Genomic DNA, 14,411 nt, shown 5'->3' with positions numbered 1-14,411 from the left:
ACCTTAAAACGTACGGGGATTAGGAGGCACAGTTGGGGGGCTGCCGCCCCCCAAACTCCCCGCTTTTGAAGCCTTTAAATTAAAACAAAAGTTTTTCAAACTGAAAGTAAGGAGCAACATTAAAACTTAAAACGAACAGAAATTATTCCGTATATGAAAGGGGCTGTGCCCTCCTCAACACCTCGCTCTTTACGCTAAAGTTTGACTTTCTCAACACTCTTTTTTTAAACAATAAAAACTTTAGCGTAAAGAGCGAGGCGTTGAGGAGGGCATAGCCCCTTTCATATACGGAATAATTTCTGTTCGTTTTAAGATTTAATGTCGCTCCTTACTTTCAGTTTAAAAAACTTTTTTTTTATTTAAAGGTTGCGAAAGCGGGGGGTTTGGGGGGGCGGCAGCCCCCTAACTGTGCCTCCTAATCCCTGTACGTTTTAAGGTTCGACCTTGTAACTCAGCCTCTTTAACTCTTTAGAAAACATAGTTTTTTTTCAAATAATCATCCTAAAAGACCTAATTTTCAGATATTTCAACTACGTTGAACAAAATGGATATCTCAAAATTTTGATTGGATGTGTTTGGGGAAATGGTGGGCGTGAGAGGGGAGTTAGTTGCCCTCCAATCACTTTCTACTACTAAAAAGGTCACTAGCCGTTTCGATTTCCAATCGAATGAGCCCTTTTTGAAGTTTATTCGACAAGCTTTTCTAAAAAAAAAACTTATATGTACCCAGGATATAATTTACAACCCTTTCCCTGAGGGCTGTGGGTGGGAGGGGGGCTCTCATCCTAAAAGACCTAATTTTCAGATATTTCAACTACGTTGAACAAAATGGTTATCTCAAAATTTTCATTGGATGTGTTTTGGGAAATGGTGGGCGTGAGAGGGGAGTTAGTTGCCCTCCAATCACTTTCCACTATTAAAAAGGGCACTAGCCGTTTCAATTTCCAATTGAATGAGCCCTTTTTGAAGATTATACGGCAACCTTTTCTAAAAAAAGCCTTATTTGCACCCAGGGCATAATTTACAACCATTACCCTTAGGGCTTTGGGGGAGTTGTCATCCTAAAAGACCTAATTTCCAGAACTTTTAACTACGTTGAAAAAAATGGCCATCTCCAAATTTTGATTGGAGGTGATTAGAGAAATTGTGGGCGTGATTGAGGGGTTAGTTGCTGTCCAATCACTTTCGACTATTAAAAAGGGCATTCAATTTCCAATTGAACGAGTCGTTTTTGAAGTCTCTACGACCACGCTATCTAAGTACACCTTATATTTCCCCAGGGCATAACTTACAAACTTTTCCCTGAGGGGTGTGGGGGGTTCATCATTCTCAAAAACATAATTTTCAGAACTTTCAACTACGTTGAAAAAAATGGCTATCTCAAAAATATAATTGGATGTGTTTTGGGAAATGATGGGCGTGAGAGGGGCGTTAGTTGCCCTCCAATCACTTTCTACTATTAAAAAGGGCACTGGCCGTTTCGATTCATAATCGAATGAACCCTTTTTGAAGATTATACGACAACCCTTTCTATAAAAGCCTTATATGCACCCAGGGCATAATTTACAACCCTTACTCTGAGGGCTGTGGGGAGGTTGTCATCCTAAAGAGCCTAATTTCCAGAGTTTTCCACTACGTTGAACAAAATGGCTATCTCAAAATTTTGATTGGATGTGTTTGGAGGAATGGTGGGAGTGAGAGAGGGTTAGTTGCCGCCCAATCACTTTCGACTATTAAAAAGGGCACAAAACCTTTCAATTTCTAATTGAATGAGCCTTTTTTGAAGTTTCTTCGACAACACTATCTATGAAAACTTTATATCTCTTCAGGGCATAACTTACAACCTTTTGCATGAGGGGTGTGGGTGGCTCGTCATACTCAAAACATAATTTCCAGAACTTTCAACTACGTTGAACAATATGGCTATCTCAAAATTTTGATTGGATGTGTTTGGGGAAATGGTGGGCGTAAAAGGGAGGTTAGTGGCTCTCCAATCATTATCGACTATTAAAAAGGGCAATAGCCCTTTCAATTTCCAACCAAATGAGCCCTTTTTGAAGTTTCTACGACAACGCTTTCTATAATATATACCTCTAGGGCAAAACTTACAACTCTTGCCCTGAGGGCTCTGAGGGGGTTACCATCTTCAAATACCTATTTTTCCGAACTTTCAACTACGTTGAACAAAATGGAAATCTCAAAATTTTGATTGCTTGTGTTTAGGGAAATGGTGGGCATGAGATGGGGATTAGTTGTCCTCCAATCACTGTCAACTATTAAAAAGGGCACTAGCTCTTTCAATTTCTAATAGAACTTTACCCCAGAAGGGAGGAGCTAGGTTTAATCAAAACTTTACCCCAGAACGGAGAAGGAGGTTTTGGCCAAAATAGTAGAGACTGATATATATATATATATATATATATATATATATATATATATATATATATATATATATATATATATATATATATATATATATATATATATATATATATATATATATATATATATATATATATATATATATATATATATATATATATATATATATATATATATATATATATATATATATATATATATATATATATATATATATGTATATATATATATATATATTATATATATGTATGTATGTGTATGTATGTGTGTTTGTATTTGTGTGTGTTTCTGTTTGTGTGTATGTGTGTGTATGTATGTTTGTGTTTTTATGTGTATGTGTGTTTTCGATTGTGTTTTTTTATGTCTGTTTGTTTTGTTTTGTGTGTTTTTTTTTGTGTGTGTGTATTTTTTTGTTGGTGTGTGTGTATGTATTGTGTATGTATATATATATGTATGTATATATAGATATGTGTGTGTGTGTGTGTGTGTGTGTGTGTGTGTGTGTGTGTGTGTGTGTGTGTGTGTGTGTGTGTGTGTGTGTGTGTGTGTGTGTGTGTGTGTGTGTGTGTGTGTATATATATATATATATATATATATATATATATATATATATATATAGTAACCGAAAAAAAAACTCTTAGAAATATGTTGCCTCACAGTGTTCCAAAATTGATTCATGAAGAAGAGCATTCCTTTATTTTTGTTAATTAAATTTTCAAACCCACAAAATTCTAATAAATTTTTACCCCATTTATTTCTACGACGGGTGCGCTCCCTTCTTGTCTTACTTGTTAATTTCCAATCCAATGAGCCCTTTTTGAAGTTTCTACGAAAACTTCATATAGAATGATATATGAAGAATAAGCCTGTAATGTGTGCATTTTGGGATTATTACTCCCGCTTTCTTTCAGAAATTTTTTTTTTCTGTATGACAGAAAAGATTACATTCATATTATAACCGACACAAAAGCTGGAGGGGGGCATCGAGACCCATACTAGGAAATTACCCAGAGCGTGCGCGCCACCAGGATCCTTGTTTTCAACTAGATTTGAATGGTGAAAATTATTATTTTTCTATTTATTTACATTTTTAAGTGTTTTCTTGTTTCCCAAGAGGTTTTTCTCCCTTGCCTATGCAGGGTTCTATTGGAGCATTCCCAAAAAATATTTATTTGAAGAAATTACTACTACTATTACTGCTAACAACTCACCGCAGCACCAAGCCGCCTGAGGCTAACACAGTTACGCACACTACTCCTCCATCCCAATCTATTGAAAGCCTCCCTTTTTACACCCGCCCACGAAGTTATTTCCCTTAAATCTTTCTTTATGACATCCTCCCACCCCAAACGGGGACGAAATTACTTCGAAAATTGTCGAAATAATGACATATAACTAAGTTTTATATTTCAGACCCCCCCCCCCTCTAAATATATTTACAGTGGTTCTGATTTTCATTCACGTGCGACTGTTAAACTAATATTTAACTTGTGGGCTAAAAAAGGGATTGAAGGAGGGAATAATATCCTCTTTTACATTTAAGAGAGATTAGGATATAACAGTTCGTTGATGCAAACCATACAAAAAAGTGACGCTATACGAACGAAACTGAAAGTCTGAAGAACGAAGTTTTGATCTCAATATATGCAAAAACAAAATATATTATTTATGTTGATTTTAAAATATGTAAAATCTAATAAATTTTAAAGCTGTTCACAATTTTCACTAGTTCATGAAAACTTGTGTAATTCCAGAAACAGAAATTAAGGAAGGAAGCGTGCTGCAGGAATGCTGAGGGGGAAAGCACGTTTCTTATTGCGGAGTCGTTGGTTGATTTAAAATAATTTGTCTTTATTCTGAAAGGCAGATCCATTAAATGAACTCCTTATCTCAAAATGTTGTTCTGGAAATGTTAACCTTTTCTTAAAGAATCGAGTATGAAGGAGGCGATAGCCCTCCTTGCACGTGGCATAGCTTTGAGTTGCTATTAAATAAATATATATACAAAGGATTTTTTAAAATAGAACCACAGATCAACGTTTAAGCTAAAAATAAACAGAAATTGATCCATTTATAATGTTTATGGGGAGGGGGTCTGTCCCCACTTTAACAAATCTCTTCTCTTTACCCTGAAGTTTGACCTTTGGAAAGCCCTTTGCTCTCCAATCACTAAAAGGGCACTAGCCCTTTCAATTTCCAATCAATTGGGCCCTTTTTGAAGTTTCTACGACAACGCCTTCTATAGAAACCTTTTATACCCCCCAGGGCATAACTTACAACCCTTGCCCTGGGGGCTGTGGGAGGGAGGGGTGTCGTGATCCTGAAAGATATAATTTCCAGAACTTTCAATTATGTTGGACACAATGCCTATCCCAAAATTTTTATTGAATCCGTTTGGGGAAATGATGGGTGTGAGAGGGGGGCTAGTTGCCCTCAGATCAATTTCTACTATTAAAAAGGGCACTAGCCCTTTAAATTTCATTTTATTGAAGAATTTGAAAATAACGACGAAACAAACAAACGTATTACCTTTCAAAGCAGGACATAAGAGGGGGGACCAAGCCACCTCAGTAACCTCATATTGACAACATCAGAGACAAGTGATCGATCCCCTCATTTTTTCCTGACTTCATTGTTCGAGACTCCGTCTGAAATGGGAATGCCTAATATATATTGCAGGCATTTGTGATAGAACATGTTCAAGCTTTAATTGAAGGCATATGAGGCATTTTCCGCTTGTATGCTCATCTGATCTCCGTATGGTGTGACCAAACCACCTCATTAACCTCATTTTGACAACATCAGAGACAAGTGATCGATCCCCTCATTTTCTCCTGACATTGTTGTTCGAGACTCCGTGTGAAATACGAATGCCTAACATATATTGCAGGCATTTGTGATGGAACATGTTCATGTCTGACGCTTCCGCTGCTCTCCTAGACCATGCTTCACGCCTGACTTTGAGTACCCTGACTTTTTAGATTTGGCGCTTTGTACATAGTGAGGTTTATATGAGCTTTCAAAGGAAGTTCTTCAGCAGCAGAAAAATGTTCCATGCTGTTGACATGCGACTCTGAATCTCTTTTGAGGATTCCTAATTGTGTTTACCATTGAGCCAAGATATTTGAACGACTGAACGTCCTTGATTTTACCACCATTTAAGATAACAGGGGCACCATCCGTTCTAGCCGTCCGCCTAGTTTTCGTCTTTGGTAGCTTTTTTTGGAGGTCAGCTGAGATTGCTCTGTTTTCTACTTTGTTGATTATAATCTGGGTATCTGCAACAGACTCTACAAGTATGGCCACATCATCAGCATAGTCAAGATCCGTGACGGAGAAGAGCTCAATTTCACCTTTTCGCTTGCTGAGGGCCATACGAATTCAATCGATGGCGATGTGGAATAAGTTCGGCGAGATGAAGGAGATTTAACGAATACTCCTCCTTAATCAGGACCGAATCCGAAAGTTCAGCACTGGCTCTAATTTGGGCATTGTTTCCATCATAGTATACTTTCAATAGCCTGACGATCTTCTCAGGGACACCGTCGTCTCCCATTGCCAATCAAATGGCGACTCGATGAACTGAATAGAAGGTCGTAATTGAATCAACGAAGATTTGGATTGTCTCCTGCTGGTGTTTGAAGCGGTGTTCTAAGATCTGTCGTAGGCTAAAAATATGATCACGGCAGCCCATATCTGGCCTAAATCTTGCTGAATTGAGTCGCATTTGGGAGTTTTTTGAGTCTCGAAACCTATTAAAAGTACAATTGCGATCATTTTCGCAGCAGTCAGAATGATAAATATGCCTCGGTAGTTTTCACATTCTATTCGTTTTGCAAGATGGGGACAATTACGAATGTCTTCTACTCACCAAAAATATTTTAATTGCCCCACTCATCCCTAACAAGTTCAAGTACCTTACCTGCGGTGGATTCAGTCAGAGCTTTCAGCAAGTCAGCAAGGACCCCATATTTTGCTGGAAGTCTATGTTTTTTAGGCTGTTTTATTGTCTTGACTACTTCCTCGCTAGTTGCCGGGTCCATACAAACATTTTCATAAAAAAAAAGGCTACTCTGTTGCGTTTCTTAAGGCTATGGAGCATTGTTTTCCGGTCTTAGCAACTCCCATCTACTCCCGGTCTTAGCAAATCTTGGAATTGTGCCTCCCACCCTTCGATACGTCCTTTCCCACTTGTGAGCAGTTTACAGTCCTTAGTATTAAACACAGGAATAGTAAATTGCTTATTCTTGTGATATCACGTCCATTCAGCCTCGTTTCAGAAATGATCAGGATGTCAAGATTATAAAAATAGTTTTTTCGCTATAAAAGCTTGTGTCAGAGGGCATTTTATCCAACACAAGATCCAGCCGTCAATATTTAGGCCTTGTCTTGTTGATATGATGGTATCTAGACCATTTTTCAGCGAGGGCTTAAGTCTTGTCTTATTGCGTAAAACCGGGAATGCTGTAGCCAAACTTTTACTCTGTATCGCATTCGTCATCATAATCCCCAGTTTTGTGGTCACCTGGAGCACGTTAGCCAGTACTTTCTCTGTGTGGAAATTAGTGATCTTTACATCACTTCACCATTTCAAGTACAAATTTCCATTCTTAGCTTTCCCTTACTCCCACCTAGAGTCAGCAATATACTTCAAGAAAGAGACTCTTAGCTTTCACAATACCTGGAAAACAATCTAATGTTTTTTTTTCTGACGGCAATAGTTTTGAATCGTTCTATCTCTAATTCTATAAAGTTGCACAGGCTAATCCTTCTACCCCAGACCAATATTGCTACGAGCACTTGCTGCCAAGCTAATGTCATATACTAAAAAAAAAAAAGCAAGCAATTCTTGATTTCTTCAACTTGGACCAATGTTGTTTTTTTCTGTTTTGTTTTTTGCCACTAAGGATAGACTATGTTCTTATTCCAATTATCTATAACGATTATTAATTATTTACTATTATTTTCTCTTTCAATAAACAACCAAATTATATGTATGTAGACAGAAAACATGACCATAAGTGCAAAAGAGACTGTAATATTTTACTTTTATGTATAAATAGCCAAAGTACGTGTTGAGTGATTGACAAAAAAAAATTAACTGTCTAGGCTGTCTAGGCATATTTTTCTCTTTTTTTGAGGAATTTTGACCGATTAATAGTTATCATAAACTGGTAACAATATCATTAAACTTAATAAAACATAGTTAAAAATCCTAACATAGACATATCTCCAACATTAAAGCTGCATATTCATCAGAAATACTTTACATAGACTACCAGAATGTGTTATTATAGAAACCATATAGGTCCAATTTCTGGCATTCTGGGCAATATTTATCATTTACTTGGGGAGAAAATAACCTTTGTAGGACTAAAAGAGATTTTGAAAATGTCCTTTGTTTGGTATTTTAGGCGAAAAGGATCTGTAATTTTATTGAAAAAAACGACCAAAAGTGCCTTTCCCCCCTCCCCCTCTAGATTTTGAAAAATGTTTTTTGCCCCCGTCCTTCTATATTTTTCTGAATTGATATCACTGAGCTGTTTTATATTCTAGTTGGAATACAAACTTTCGAAAATGATTCAATGAAGCGATTTAGAAAAAACAAAACAAAAAAGAAGTCTCTATTAAAATTTCACAGTTAAATTAAAATTAGTTGTGCAAATACAATCTAATGTAAGAAGGGTCAATCGTGACTCAACATGTTTTATTTTCACCACAAAATTCAACTTTCATATGTATATATTGTATATATTTACATATATATTGTAACTTTGATTTTGTTAGCGCAAATTGTTTGAAAAGTGCCTATCGCGACTATCCAATGAATAGCAAACCTGGCTTATAACATGTGATAGTGAAAATTTTCGCAAATATCGGCTACAGTAGGAAACAACTTGAAAGTTGACCACTCTTCCATCTTGCAACCAATTTTTCTCAATAGATAAGCGTAAATAATTGAATTCCACTCATGGCTTCCAGATTTGCAAAAATGCTAATAATTCCTTAAAATTATTGATTACAAAATAAAAGATTACAGTCTAAATTACTAGTTTTTTTTTAAGTTATCAGTATAATGATCCGAATTTAGTGCTAACATAATTGTATTCAGATATTCTTTTCATTATCAGCTTGGATTTGCTTTCTCTGAAAAAAAAAATCACTGATTTGGCTATAAAAAAAAATTGTGGAAACAATGCAATAGCAAAACAAATTTGAGATTCTCTGAAAACACAACCCGATTCTTAATTTGATCCCAAAAAGCATCAAAACCTTGGAATTTTTACCACAAAAAAAAAAGAATAGAAAGCCAGGGAGGTATTAGAAGTTCACGCTCTAACCTTACTATTAATTTAAAAAAACAAAGTTTTTCCAAGGGAAGTAAAGAGCGAAGTTGAAACTTAAAACGAACAAAAATTAATCTATAACACTTATAATAGTCCTACAGTAGCTGTGATATCAGTAACTTTCAGAATACAATTAAAATTATCTTAGAAACTCAGGCATAAAAATAATAAGTTTACAGTAATTAAACAGCATAAAAATAATGGATGGATTTATCGGGTAACATCTTGGTTTCATCTAGTATTACTCGAAATGAAGATCATATCAACCATAATATGGATTTTGGAGATCCAGTTATTTCTCTCTATAAAGCGGAGAATTTCAAGTTGTAATACAGATTTTAAAGCGAGTCTGTAGCTTGAATAATAAAAAGATTCCTTTACTTCGAACTTTTTAAGAAAATAAACATGAAATTTCTTTTCCAGATCCAAAATGACAGTCAATGAATGAATTGAGCTCCTTGTGCAGAAGTGATGCCAAATTAAACGAAAAAATAAACAAATAAAGCAACAATGTAAAATGCTTTACTTTTATACCGGTGAAAGTGCCCTTAAATATTTATTTTTACCGTGCCTAGATTCTTGTATTGTTTTGTGGTTCCAGTACAGCGCTAGTTTTCTCTAATCCTACATAGGGAAATATTAGCAGTTGGTTTATTTGCACTAGTTTTATTGATATATGATAGATAGGCTATTAAGTAGTAACTTTTGTTCGTTTTAAGTTTCAACTTAGCTCTTTACTGCCCTTGGAAAAACTTTGTTTTCTTTTAAATTAATTTCCGCTCGTTTTTGACCAAAATGTAGTTTAGAAACAACACTGCCATGATCTTTTTTGTTTTACTGAATAACTTCTAATCGTTTTAGGTTTTAATGTTGCTCCTTAGTTTCAGTTAAAAACTTATTTTTTATATAGTTTCAAATCACCTCAATCTAGGGAAAAATAGTGTCGTGTCTTTTTTTAATTTCTTTTTTTAAAGAAGCAATAGACCTTTAATTCTTTGTCTAAAAAAACTAAATTTAGTAGCACTTAAGAAAGTAGCTGCAGGCGAGAAGCTTCGACGCAAAAGGTTAACTAAGCGGACAGGTTTATATAACGACATGCTTGTGGGAAATTTTGTTAGCTCAACAGAATGAGCCTTTAGGCTTAGGGAGTTATTTGACCTGTCTCTAAATAGAACAACCATTCATTACTTACAAATGAATCAAAATTTCAAAAAAGATAATTTCTTGTGTAGGTACAATAAATGGTATTATAAACTAAGTTTGTTTTCATTTCAAAGATTTTGGGAAGAATTACCTGAATTCTCCAACAAAACTATTTTTATTTGTTTTTCATACTTTTTGGATGCAGAATCTTGCGTATGTACAGTATATTACAGCGGAATCGTCAAGTAAATAATTTGAATAAGTAAGTATAATATAATTAATCCTTCTTTTAATATACGACTTTGAGTGGTTCCAGAACCACATGCCTATGCTTCTCCAACCACTAAGTGGTAAGGGGTTGTGGTCAGGAGTATAATTTCCTATGGGATAAAGGGAGCAACTGCCTCTTCCAGACCACAGTTTTCCCCCAGACCCCCCCCTCCCCGAGTGAAATTGAATTTCTCCGAAAATATTGTCAAAACTAAGATAAGCCTGCATAATTCAAGGATCCACTGAAATAGGTCAGCTTTCTTTAGTACATCTTTACCTTCTTTATTATTATATGTCTCGTTTTTAAGTTTTCTCTGTCATTTTCACTTGATTTGAGAAAATTGACTCCGGATTTTGACAAAATTACGGCATACGTTGGAGTATGGATTAAGTGATCTACTCAGAATTTCGTTGCAAACCATGAACTGGATGACCTGTATTCCCTTTTGAATCAAAATGGTTGACAAAATACCTTCCCGGGACATGTTTTAAAAAATGAAAGCATCACATTTATAAAAACAGTGAAATTATCTGAAAATGATCATATAGAAGGGAAAAAACCGTGACTGGAAAAAAACATACTTTTAAATGTCAAAAATACACTTTATTTTCTGTAATCAAAAATCCGAAAATCCCGTCAATAATGTTTACAAGAACCACTTTTACAATGTTTGCTTGTCGCTTCCTGGTTTCATGCATTAATTAAAATAATCTATCAAGATAAAACCACTTAGAGATTACTAGCACTGGGTATTAAAAAACTTTATGAAACTGAGTTAATCAAAGTTTTTATTGTAAAAGATAATTTCTTAAACCACATTGGCCTGACATAACATAAAGAAAGAAAAACGAACAAAGATGGGGTTTTTAAAGGCCAAATGAAAATACAGACAAAACAAAACAAAGCGAATATTTCGAGGGGGACCATATTTCAAAAAAACCTAAGAAAAAAAATAACTTTTACGCTTTTTATAGAGCCAGTAAAGCTATCAGTTCCCAAATTTATCAAGGCGAAGACCCTATCCCGGTGACAATTTCAATGACAATTTCAATTGTAAACTGTTTATTTAAGTTTTGAGCATTAAAGAGGTTTTCAGTTCTCTTTTTTTAACAAAACAAATTTTTGTTTACAATGATTACAAACCATCATTATGTTGAACCTGAACAATAATTACAACGACGTAACATCCATCTTTCTAAAGATAATGATGTGCGACATATGATTTCCTAAGAAAAATATTTCACAAAATCAAATATTTACTCTAAAAGTTACTAATTTTACAAAAAGCATAAATGCCCTAATAGCAAGTACTGGCAGCACTGGCATAAACTATCAACTGGTTCATAAAAATACTGGCAACTGGCAATTTTACAAAAAGCATAAATGCCCTAATAGCAAGTACTGGCAGCACTGGCATAAACTATCAACTGGTTCATAAAAAATACTGGCAACTGGCAATTTTACAAAAAGCATAAATACCCTAATGGCAAGTACTGGTAGCACTGGGATAAACTGGCAACTGGTTCATAAAAATACGCAGTATCGAAAAAAAAACAGTAGCTCATGCTGTTACCATGAGCAAAGGCATCAATTCACGACAATATAGGAGGCAAAATTAAAACATTTAGGGGGGAGGCTATTATCCACCTCCTCAATTGGCACCCTTGAACAAGTGTAAAAACAAACTTTTCTAAGTTGCAACTTTTCACGAATAAAAGGCAAAATTGGCACACACAGACAATAGCACTGAATAGTAATACAGGAGCACTTTCTCATACCCATCTCACCCCTCTCACATGCTACAAACATATGAGCTTAAAGTTTTAGGAGGGATAATCGACTTTCTCCCTTGTAGCGTGAAAATCAAACAGATAACACAAGTACGGTGCAACCTCTAATGAAATTGGGGGTTGCACATGCCTGGTATCATCATGCACAGCATCTACTGTACTATCACTGAAGAGCACTTTCTAAATTATAAGTACATATTACTATTTTTTATTTTAGTAATTTCCAGGAGCCTAATTGAAAAGCAATTTTAGAAGTTAATATATTTCAAAACGTTTTATCCAGCTACTGAATAATATTTCAAAAAGCAAGAAGAAAAATTAACCTGTGGTGAGTTTGGGACTGATTAAAATAATTTTTTTAGATATTTGACTAACGGGGTTCAGGTTTTGGATTCCATTTTAAAACAGAGAAAGAAAATGAACATTTAAATTCTAGTTAACTCTGCGATTACTTCTTATATCTATTAGATAGAGCTAACTATGTTCAAGTTTAGCTGTGCTTTGACTTCTTTTGTATTTTTGATATGTTACGTGAAAATTCAGTTTCAAAATTAGAATTATCACTTGAAACTGTTATAGTTTTCACATCCTAAAACTTTTTCTCGTTACAATTGCCCTAAAGTTTGCAATAAACTGCTAATAAACAGCAAGAAAAATAAAATACAGTTGGAATACCTGTGTAACCAAATTTGAATATACAGTGTTTCGAGAAAGATACTTGCAACAATCTTCAGAGAAAAAACTTTTTTTCTTTTTTTCTAAGCAGTAAGCTGCCCTGACACATAGAAATGCACTTAAATTGCTTTGTATTCTTTGTTGTTTCTTTCTCAAGTTTATTTTTCTTTCTTATCCTCATGGTTTTACTTCAGATTTTCATTATGTTAGAACTTGTACTATATCTTGTCTTCAAATGCAGCAGGTCAAAGCGTGAAACCACTTTAAATGCAAAACCTCAGTGGTTTCACCACGGGTGACGCTAGCAGCCTCATCGAAATTGAGGTTTGAGTGGTGAAACCTCAATTAATAACTTGACAAAATTGTATTGATTTCGTTAGCTTCAAGACATTTTATCGGATGTTTATCTACTCAGGGCTTCGCAAAATGGGAGGTTTTGACAAGAGGCAGGAGGGAAAAGACCTGCGGGAGAACGAAGAAAAAATGCATAATATAAATAGTTATTTATGAATTAATAATAAAATAACATTGATTCGTTCATCTGCCAAAACAAACATTTGCAAAACGGTAACACTTTAAGACATGAATTCAATTTAAAGGAGACCCTAAAAATTCTAGAGATTATGTGCTGCAAAATAATACTATATATTTAACTATTTCATTCCTAGATACCTTTTGGTGAAATGGTGTTTACAAAAGTTTTTTTTCAAAGGGTGGGGTAAAAAAAGAGCTTTAAAAAACGCATCAAAAATGTGTTTATATTAATTTTTGCTACGTTTTTACGAGTCGGAAAAACATTTCGGAGGGGGGGGGTCCATGCCCCCCCCCCGAAATTTATCCCTCCTAAACGACCTCCCTCCCTCCTAAAGAAGCAACATGAACATTTGGGTATATTATCCTAAACTTTTAAATACAATTTCCTTATTCCTCTTTATAATTTTAAGAGCGAAAGCTGATCAACCGACGAAAGAGTAGCAATATTGTAAAATATAACAGAAAAATATTAACTGGATAATTAGATATTGCTGGGCTATCTACGAGACTCTGTAAAATATAATGGCAATACATAAACTGGGCAATTAGATATTGCTGGGCTGGAATATTTGTGTATAACTGTTTTGAAGTTTGGAATAACGGTTTTGAAGTAGATTTCAGATTGTTTTATTATTATTATTATTGTTTTCTTCAGATGCTCCCACATCCTCAGATACTACCGCAAAAACAAATAGTTATTGGATTTTATGCTTTAAATACTCAATTAGCAGAGACTAACATATTGAGTACAACGTATTTCACGATTGTGAACCCGGATATATGTTAATATAATATAATAGGATATGTTAATATATGTTATAAATAAGATATAATATAAGTTAATATAATAAGTTATAATAAGGAAAACCAGACTGCCAAACTGTAACAATTGTTTTCAAAAACAAAAGCTATCCGAATATCAAAGCTTATGACTTTTCTGCTTTTCAGTAAAAGATACACCCTCTCAATCAGGGAATAACAATATTATCTATTAACTTCATCAGAGCATTAATTTTCAACCTGAATTAATTTCCTTTCGTTTTCCGCCAGGTTATTATTTCGTTTTCCTATCAAGTTATTATTTTATTAGACTCCATAAATCAACAAAATACTGAGGTTAATACAAATATTTCTAATCTCATTGCTAATCTTTGATCTACACTTAACTTGTGTTCACAGTGCTTCGCTTTGGATTTGGCAATACAAGAAAGTAAATAGTACTTAAAGAAACATGAGAAAAAACCCAAAAAAGCAATCTTAATTTTTTTT

At 34.5% G+C, this 14,411-nt stretch overlaps 1 protein-coding gene across 2 annotated transcripts in view; it reads right to left on the bottom strand.

Moving 5' to 3' along the window:
* Positions 1 to 13,427: 13,427 nt before the first annotated feature.
* Positions 13,428 to 14,411, bottom strand: part of LOC148956963 (heparan-sulfate 6-O-sulfotransferase 2-like) — a 43,296-nt gene continuing 42,312 nt past the window's right edge. For both annotated transcript variants that reach the window (XM_089087955.1, XM_089087949.1), the window contains exon 6: positions 13,428 to 14,411. This exon is cut by the window's right edge and continues 2,701 nt beyond it. The gene's annotated coding sequence lies outside the window, so the exon portion shown is untranslated.

Source organism: Artemia sp. Qi Xiang Cuo, chromosome 1, assembly GCF_049724085.1.
Source record: "Artemia sp. Qi Xiang Cuo chromosome 1, ASM4972408v1, whole genome shotgun sequence".
Lineage (NCBI taxonomy): Eukaryota > Metazoa > Arthropoda > Branchiopoda > Anostraca > Artemiidae > Artemia > Artemia sp. Qi Xiang Cuo.
This window is presented reverse-complemented; position numbering and strand designations above follow the sequence as displayed.